This window comes from Chaetodon trifascialis, chromosome 1 (assembly GCF_039877785.1).
Source record: "Chaetodon trifascialis isolate fChaTrf1 chromosome 1, fChaTrf1.hap1, whole genome shotgun sequence".
NCBI lineage: Eukaryota > Metazoa > Chordata > Actinopteri > Chaetodontiformes > Chaetodontidae > Chaetodon > Chaetodon trifascialis.
The window spans coordinates 9,852,949-9,863,587 of record NC_092056.1 but is presented as its reverse complement, the minus strand read 5'-3'; positions in this window follow the sequence as shown (position 1 = coordinate 9,863,587).

The window sequence follows — 10,639 nt, the reverse complement described above, 5'->3', positions numbered from 1 at the left end:
CTGTGAGGTGAAAATGGGTTTACAGCAAAAAACTCGACAAAGGGCAGAGTTCAGCACAGGCCTTAACCCATCAATGATTTGTCCAATCATGCAGGTACATATCTGCAGGACGTCTTTGGGAATAGGCCTATTCATTGGCTGCTCCGTTCTATGCGGTTTCCATAGCTGCAGGTGTTTTTAGAGCTGAACAAGATATGAAAGGGAAAATCTTGAAATGCTGAACCTTAAGAAATAAGAGCCTATCCCAGCTGTCAACCATGAGAGGCGGGGTACACCCTGAACCGGTCGCCAGTCAATCGCAGGGCAACATATACAAACACACAACCATTCACGCTCACACTCACACCTAAGGACAATTTCAGAGTCACCAATTAACCTGATGAGCATGTTTTTGGTCTGTGGGAGGAAGCCGGAGTGCCCGGAGAGAACCCACGCACGCGAGGGAAGAACATGCAAACTTCACCTAGAAAAGCCCTGCCCTACCCGGGGATCGAACCAGCAATCTTCTTGCTGTGAGGCATGCGCACTACCTGCTGCCGCCCCTCTAGTCTTCATTTTTTGAATATTTTATTTTCTAATATTAATTTATGCTATGTGTAAGTGCTGTTACATAAATTGTGTGTTCATAATATACTGATAAATAATTCATAAGAGTGAGGAATCTTCATACAATAAATGAATTCATAAATAAATAAATAAATAATTTGATGTAAGGTTAAAATTGAGGTGTTAAGATCTGTTGTGTAAGAGGTAAAATAATATAATTTACTAAAAATTTTGTAAGCACATTACTTTACTACTACTACTTTAGTTCATTGTTTCAAATGTATGTTTCTTGTCCAGAACCAAGGCTCATTGTTTGTGGCACACATACGGTCAAGTTCATCTTGGGACTGTATACAACGCAAGGCGAATGTCTCATGAGGCCTTGCTTGTTTTTCGTTCAAGTTAAGTTAATGTCTGAAGCCTAAGCACACGGTAAAGGGACGGTAAGTTACTTATAAGACTGCAAAGGATTTTCATGGACTTCAAACTTCTCTTTACAACAAGCGGCCAACGAGGCATTTGTTTAATTTGTAAATGTTCTTTATTTCATGTCGGCGCTGAGCGTCATTTTATGTTTACTTTTATTTTCATGTCATGGTGCCTTGTAACTCATTTAGATATTTTGCACTGCGTTTATTCACTATTATAGTTCTCACGGCGTAAGTGGCATAAGTGGGAGAGGATGCAGCAGAGATGTGCCCAAGCAATAAACGCCTGTTTCAAAGAACCGACCTGTGTCTATGTTGTTGTGGAGAGAGCTACGCTATGATTGTGCTTGTCGAATTATTTGTTTTGTTGCTCAATTACTCTATTTTAACTCTGTACGTTTAATCATCTATACAAGAACAAAATAAGTGTTATTTTTAAAACAATTTTATTTTCCAACTTCTTGAAACTTTTGACGCTACCACAGAGCCTTTGGAGCACCACTCAATGCAAATGAAATGAAACACTCATTTTCCCTCACACATCTCAAATTGAGTGTGACTACCGTGAGGATTTTGGAGCATCACTCAAAGCGAAGGACATGTCAATCATTGCCCTTGGCTGGAGGAACACCACTAAAAAAATCTGATGTTCACATTTGAAAAAGGTGTACAGTTTGAACTGCTGCTCTCCTCATTTGTCATCTGAAATGAAACACTCATTTGCACTCACACATCTCCAATTGATTGTGATTGACTGACCTGTTTGCCTGTGCTTGTACAAACTTGTCTTCCAGGAGAAACAAGGTTAAACCATGTCCCTCTGCAGGAAATAAATTGTAAGACCACTGCATAAGCTTTCGCACACATTTTATGAAACATTAATGTTAACAGTCAGATAAACTGGAATACAGTTTAGTAAAAGTAATGCACATTAACAGATTATCTCCAGCCCTTCACGGTTTTGATTATATTTCTTTACATTCACTGTGCACAAAGCTCTGTGTCATGGTTTTGGGTGTTAGTTTTGTTATTTCCTGCTTTATGTTGAAAGAGTTTTCCTAATGTGTCATTTTTTGCTTTACTTCCTGTGTTTGTGTAATCATTGATTATTTTCACCTGTCCCTCATTAACCTTTCCTCCTGGTGTATTTAAGTCTGTGTTTAGCCTCAGTCTGTGCCAGTTTGTCACTGTCCCAGTGTGTCAAGCATCCCTGCCCTTTCCAGTATTTTCCCAGTGTTTTTGGACTTTTGTATTCTGCTTGCTGTTGGATATGCTTGCCTGTTTGGACTGCTTCCTCTGGTTTTGACCCATAGTGTGTCTCACCATCCTGTACTCCTTTTGTTCTTTGCCATTTTTTAAATTAAATCATTTGAACTGCACCAGCTCTGCCTGCATTAAGGTTAAACACAAAATGGTACAGTTGGTTGGCTGTTGGTGAGCCTGTTCCCAGGCGGTGGGGCTTTCCATTTTGAACAAAACATAACTTCTGCCACTTTTTCAACATGATTAAGACTAGTAGACTTTACATCCCTCAAGATTAATTCTACAAGATTAAGTGGTGAGATTATTATTAAGGATGACCGCCCTGAACAGGACCATCTTTTTATCACAATACTACTTACAAAATATTTGCTTCTTAACAAATACAGAGACAAATACTAAAATCCTAAAATATTACATTTTGTAATTAACTCAGTTGCACAACCGCACCATGATAGAAGAAGAGCCAGCAGTCCAACAGTAGCAGGAGAATTGGCTAAATAAACTGTTGGCAAAGAAGCCTGTAATTGACAACCAATTTACTCTTCTGGTGGAAATAGGCAGAATTAAATTAACGTCTACTGTGATGGTGCCTCAAAATTTCTGCATTGAATGAAAAGGATCTCACTTTTTAACCATTTTTATACATAGCTAAATGGAGATATGGTTAACAAAATGATATCAAAACAACTGTTTTGTTTAAGTTTGACATTTGAAAAGCAAAATTATTATCACAAGCTGCTTTTTCTAGTATATTTGTATTGAGCCCTGTCTTCTATATATTACCGTTTTTATATACAATTCATCAGCAGATACAGTTTGAAAGAAATCTAATGCTAACCACGTTGTGTTATGTGTAACATAATGAGGAAATGTTGTCAATCAATGTACCCAACAAGTCAGCCCAGCCTCATGCTGAAGTATGTTTTAAACTCACCAATCCATTACAGGATAAGTACAACAGTTTGCCTCACCTACGCTTGAACATACATGACTTTCATCCCAGAGATCACGATTCCATTCCTGTGTAAACCATCACCTGACATGTCTGACTGTTCACCCTGACCACCTCCCTGCAACTCCAGTACGGTACATAACATATACTGTTTCATTGATTTGCAAGAAATATCACTGGCTGTATATATGAAGTATTACTACCTTCTAGGATCTAGCAAATATAACAGGAAATATAATCACTGATCACACTGTTTTTGTATTTTCCAACACATCTAATTTACTTCATTCACCTGTAACTTCATTAAGACTGGCAAATTTCAGTAAGAAAGTTCAACAGGCTTTTTTAAACATAACCAATTCTGCTGCTGCTGTGCAAATGTGAGCTACAAGCACGCTAAGCATAGCAAAAGGCATGACACTGCCTTTGACCAAATAGCAGCCTTTGTCTGTCACAACTGGAGAAACACATCCTTTTTCTTTGAAATATCAATGAGTTGCATGAAACTACCTGGAGGTAATTTTACACACCACTGATACAAAACATGTTTCAGCTGTTTCATACAGAATTAGACAAGCTGTGGTGTTGGCAAGGAAAATTGGATTATGGGGGATATATTTTAATCTCGTGTGTCGACAGGTTAAAATACCTCATGGACAGACAGGGATAAGAGGACAGTAGCATGCAGACCTCAAGAAAATCAATCAAGAATGCAACACAGCAGTGGCGGTTTGGACGTTCAGTATTGAAAATGGCCTGAGATAAAATATTTTCTGAGGATTATATAGTCCCTTTAGGACATGCTCTCATGGCTTGAAAAAAAAAAAATGCAAATTCCTCTTGTTGAAGACCCCACATGCAGCATACATTAAAAGCAGCATGTTCAATTCCCGGTTCTTTCGAATCTGTAAATTGAAATACTGTATATTATATATTTTATAGAAATATTCATTCCTAATTATGTGGTTGTAAACAGCCTTTGTGGCTCACATTTATAATTTTCATTAAAATCTTTTGTTAGGTCAATGGGTTTTTAGAAACAATAATCTTGAAGATGTGTTTAACTTTCTTTCTTTCTTTCTTTCTTTCTTTCTTTCTTTCTTTCTTTTCTGTCTGTCTGTCTGTCTGTCTGTCTGTCTGTCTGTCTGTCTGTCTGTCTGTCTGTCTGTCTGTGTCTTTTTGTGCAGATACAACACAGCTCCTTCTTGGTCTCACTGGTGGACCCTCATGTCTACTACCTGAATGGCAATCGAACAGACCATTCGGACTCCCTGACTGTTGGGAGTTGAATGAACCAGAGATTGTTCTGCTCTTCTCTGGGAGCAGAGATTGGGGAACTCCATTAGAGGGTTCTGCCTGTCCTCAGAGATGTAGGTTTACAATCCTTAAACTTTATTTCTGTGATTTTGAATGAAACCTGATGCACACAGTGACTTAGAATAGGCATAGCGTTGACACCTGCCATTATATCTGTCTATTTTCCCCAGCCCCGGTTCTATGCTTCTGTACGACCTTGTCTGACGTGTCCGAGGCCCACACCATCTTCATTCCTAATTGTTTGCACTTTGTATAACTTCAACTGGATTCCTGAATGATGAGGTGCCCGCAGCTGTGAAATGGAGGGTATTTCAATCACATAAGTACTGAATGCAAGAACTGACAGACTAGTCTGCTGGCAAATGTTTGCTTTGCTTTAATGCCCTTTGATAACGAATGAGATAAAAGTATGTGAACCTTCTGAACTCGTCTGACAAGTCCTGACCATATTTTCTACTTTTGATATCTGAAATTAAACTGCACATTTTTACTGTCAAGAGGTTGTTAAACCTACTCAGCTCAAAGGCTACCTAAAAATAATGTTTAGAATGTAGCTGTGTTAATGTTTAAGATACATGAGTATTTTTGTGCTCAGTGTGAGACTGAATCGATGACAAACTGTGTGTGAGTGTATGTATGATTGCCATGTGTACGCATGAGCTTGTGTGCTTCAGTCTAAATTGCACACCTGGACCAGATCTGGATTGCAAGCCCAGAAAGATGCAGATTGTAAAACTGGGAAACCAGAAACATTATTAACAGCTGGATTACCTGGGGAATCGACACTGACGTCTGCCAGCCTTGGTCCAGAATAGAGATGAACATGTGCTCCCACCGAAGTCCGTCTGGTCTCCTTCAACAGGAGAGAGTCCGCTATCCCATCAGGTGTTGACACCTTCTGCCCAGCTCCCCAAACACTCTGTCACACTAAAAGTCATTTAGAATCACAGCCTAGCTGAGAAGTATTCTGATAATTAGCCTCATTTTTTAATTCTGTACCTGTGCCCTTTTGTACTTTTTATCCAGTTGTTCTGTCCTTGCATGTGGTTTAATGTAAGCTGACAGTAATATGTAAAACAGGTTGTGCAGCCTCTATAAAGCCTTCAGGATTCTAAACGCACAACATTAAATGGGCTGCATGAGGTCAGTAGGATTGCACCAGTGCCTGTCCTTCACCTTATTGCCCACCAATGCCCTTTTATAGGTTTGGCAATCAGTTTAACTGCAGAACTGGAGCTGTCAACAATTCTCATCAACATTATAGTGTCTCTGTTTCCCTATTTGAAATGATATCAGAAAAGCTCAGAAAACACTTGCAATTGGCACCTTTTTAATTTGCATAACAGCCAATTATGGTTAATCACGCCCACGCTGTTTGTGGACTGAACACAATGCTAAAGCAATGGGGAGACTGGACCCATTTTTCACATGCAGCAGACAAAATCAGCACCAGTAAAGTAGATTTCTTTTACACAGTGGGATTCCTAAATGTCAATGGAGCCATAGTTGGAATGCATTAATTAAATCCATAATACCATCTTCTGAAGATCACTTTATTTACCAGAGAAGAAAGCATATACTCCATCAACACCCAGGTTATCTGTAATGTTCATTGACTCGACCGTAATGGCTGAGACTGAGGCTGTCTGAGGTAACCAATGTTGCAGGTGGGCGGTTGTTGTTGCATGTGTTATCCAACGTTCTTCATAGGTCAGGTAAAATCACTGTTATTGATAGAACCAATCAAAAAGTTAATTTTATTGAAGCTGCAATGGGAAACTATTCACAGCTTTTAAAATGAATAATAGGGTCCTCTTGTGGCGAGGACGCCCAAATGATAATCCTGCTGTTCCCTAAAGTAATATGTTTATAATTCAAAAAAATACAAGTACAAATACTGAAAAACTGATAACCCCATCCATAAAGACCCAGAATTAGAATGTTGTCTTCATCATTAATAGCTAATAGAAAGATATTGGTTGCATAGTAATCATTACCCAGAATTTAACATACTGGCATAAATGCATGTAGTACAGTGATCTCCCTCTCTCCCCTGCTCCATCACACACAAACATGTACACTCACACACACGCACACCCACCTGCTTCCAACTTTTCTGGTGTCCAGTTTGTTGCATGCATTTGGGTGTCTGTCCTCTTGAGTAGACCATCTGCTCCCTCCTATTTATTGCCTCTATCCCCAGTTGTGCTCTATCCTTCTGGTGGTCTTCCACCCCCATGCCAAAGCAGACACCAATTAGAGAGTTATGCATTAGACTTTTCACTTCTTTCTGGCACTCATTATGTCATATTCAGTTAGAGTTTGCTTTACTATCTTCCGCTTCTCTGAGCACTTTTAAGACTTCCAAACACCCACAAATTCCAGCAAGATGGAACTAGGTAAAGTGAGCAGCAAACCATATGCTATTTCAGAGTCTCTTTGTCTCTTTGGAATTTCTTCTTACATGGATAAATTGTAATTATGTGCATCATTTTGGGGGGCTGAATACATGCATTCTCTGATGCTGCAGTTTCAAAATAAGTTGTGTTTTTGAAGTAATCTGCTGCATACACCTTTAATGTTTTCTTTTAAGACGTTTGTTCTTATCTCATAACCTACATCTGCATTCATGGATGAACAATGACCTTTGAATCGATTTGTTTAGCAATTTTTGTAGATTTGGTGACCACCAGCTGACAAGGTTGAGGACCTCACTTAATAACAGATATGTAATTTAAGAAAATTGAGGAAATTGTAATCAACAAGCTGATGTTCAATGTTTCAGCAAAAAATATACTCTCATTTTTATTTAGCTGACTCTGCCATCATTGGCTTCTGTGGCTGTCCATCCCCTTGCCTTTGCATCCTTTCTTGCCATGATATATGAACATCACAAAGCTTCCTACTTCAGCACTCTCTTACAGTTGCCACTGAATTTGACCTTTTGCATGTAAGCAAAGAGTTGGTTCTGCTCTTCTTGAATGCATAAAGCCAAACTGGCAGCTGTGGCTCATTCTCAGTGAATGTGCTTGTTGTTGTTGGATTGTAGGTAGTTTTGCAGATGCTAAGCATTCTTTTCCGCCTCTAGTGTTTTTATAGCCTCACACAGAGCAGACAGTGGCAGGAATACACTGTCAAACACCATGAATGAAAGCATGTATTACATTATACCATCTCAGGAGATAATGGAATCTTATTAAGTCCTTTTCATCCCTGAAGAACCCCATTAGATAGCTGACTCTGTCAGCTGTGTTAAAAAACATGTTTTAAAGTGTCTACGATTGGTTCATTATTAAACCATGTAAGTGCCAACAAAACAAAATTAAGACATTTAAAAATGAAAAATAAATATTTACATTTCAGGGTTTCCAGAAGAAACATGAAGTACAGCCTATTTAGCCATCATGCACGCAAACTGTCCACTCACACAGAGGTGGTTCATAGTAGGGTAGCTTTGACAACCGGAGCGTGGAGATCCACTAAAGATCCACTAAAATAAGTCAAGCCTTAAATAACCAATTAAAAGTCAAAGCCTGTGTGAAATAGAACATTAGAGTGTAAAAGGCTAATGGACTCCCCTCACCAAATAATAACACATTTGATTAGGTCTAATTTTACAATTGGTAACACGCATTTCTCAATACTGAGCTCATTTTTTCCAAACTCTTCACACAGTCAGCACAGCAGAAATCAGTGTGGACTAAACTGCTGATTTTTCTTTTCTCATTCAAGCCCAACCACCATCAAAACTCTGTGAATTTAAATACTAGTGTAAAAGCTGTTATATTTACTGAAAAAAAAAAAAAATATATATATATATACTGAGAAGTGAAAAGATTAAAAATGATAATTATAAAAAATGCATAAACTCCCCACTGGGACACTGAGTGCCTATTTTTTCATTCCTTCAGGACCTCTATGAAAGACTTCCCATGGTAGTTGGTACAGATATCCACGCTGCGTATTATCCTCATGACTTTGGTGAGCCATTGACTTTTCTTATGGTGCCACCAGCAGATCAGCATTTTTTGATGACATATTTTACATCTGATAAATCTGATAATAGTGGAATGGCACAAAAATGTATACAGACATTGATGGTAACTATAGATATAAAGAACACCAATATCTTATTTTCTTGGAAGCTCAAAGCTTGTGTGTTCATGTACAGTGTGTGCTTGTGTGCGTACATTCATTCAGACACAAATAGTGTGTGCATACAAATTGTAGGTGGTGTGTGAATGTGTACATCCATGTGAGTTTATGCGCACACGTCAGAGCTGCCATGGCTCGACATTACCTGCTCCTGACAATGCAATTAAAGCTGTGGTGCTGCATGTAACCTTCTATTCACTGTCCAGGGAGACCAATAAATTGCCACCATATTTGTCACAATAAAGGAACCATCTGACTCAAGGAAGTCGGTACATGCGTATGAATCTTGATGCTGAGCAGCTGTTCAATTAAACTGGTAAGGTGGCTATGCACTCGAGGCACTAGCGTGGCACCATCTCTGGGTGAGGCTAACACACTGTAGCCTGAAATGACACTGACACAGGGAGTCCAGGAGCAAGGTTGCATATGCACTAATTGTCTGTGAAACTTTTCTGCCTTCTTTTAATTAAATCTCCAGCTGTATGTGTGTGTTTGCAGCTTTTAATTATAATATCCACTGAGTATTAACTAATATACATAAAGACAACAAAGCACTTGCCTGTGATCTCAAAAATATGCACCATATATTTCCACAAAGAAAGAAAAATATAAAAGGTGGATGTGACCGACCTGTTGATGATGATTTTTTTTTTTTTTTTTAATGATTGTTATGACAACACGGAACAGAGCCTCTTGTGTCTACAGAGGAACATTGTTGAAGTTAGAGGACAACCACATTTATCAAGCATTCAGCTGCTTGTTACTGATGGGTTCTGCAGACGAACTTGTTTGTCTTATCAAGCAGGAGATTAGGCGTCCTACAAAACTATCTAGAGAGCTGCACTAAATTTGTGACATTAATATTAATGAAGACTTAAGCAAAATTTAGAGATTAAAGGAAAAGATAGGTTACAGCAAGCCAAACAGAGAATGATTCAGAATTATCGTATGTAATGTTTAAATTTAATTATTGTATGGTTTTAATTCATTCATATGCTTATCTTCGCTTACCTTACGCTTATGCTTACCTTACCTTTTAAAAGTGAGTACACCAAGTTAAGACTGTGAATGTGGCAAATATAACCTGCTAAAAAATAGGATTTTAACATTTTTATTGTTAACATGTTGATGCTAGCTCAAAGCACTGCTGGTCCTAACTGCAGCCACACAGTGCTGCTAGCATGGCTGTGGACTAGGAGATACCATGCCCACCTCCAGGTAAATTTAGCACTGTCTAAGGCAAATGACTGACAGAGGACAGCTTACATTATCTTGGATCTGAACAATTAAAACTGATTTGTCACCATCAGTGATAAGTGTAAGGGAACACGGATCAATAATGTCAAACAGTGTCTGCACTTTCCAAATTCTATTACATCTTTCTGTCTTTCTGTCTGCCAAGTTGTCATTCTCTTACTAGCACTCCTTTTGGTTTTCGTTGAAAGACCGGCAAATTGGAGAGGCTAAAGCATGTTCAGCCAGACGAGAGCCATTAAAGACAGAGAGAGAGGGGGAGAGGACAAGTGAGCATGTGAATGGAGACAGAGGAATGATATTTGGACAGTTGTATAATTGACTCCTTATCCAATGCTCTTTGCACATCAGAGGCTCTCTCTCTCCTTTGACTCTGTGACTGATCAGATGTTCTCAAAATGTGGTAACTCAGGCAACAAAAATAAATCTATCCCACAATGAAAATGTATCTTGACAAGTGACTCTCTTGTTCTTTCCTTCCCTTTCATTTCCTGTCATTGTCTTTCTCTCCTCTTTACTTTTTTTTATAACCTCATGACAGCCCAGAGTCTCACTGTCTGTGATGTCAGCGTCAGATGTAGGCCTGCAGTGACTGTGACATGCTTCAGCTAACCATGGCATTTGCCTCTCAAACTGAGAGTTGGGTAATGTTTAAAAGTTATTTTGAGCATGCAGTCATTTCTCTCTTTATGTCTGAAAAGCTATCTGGATTGTGTCAAAATCA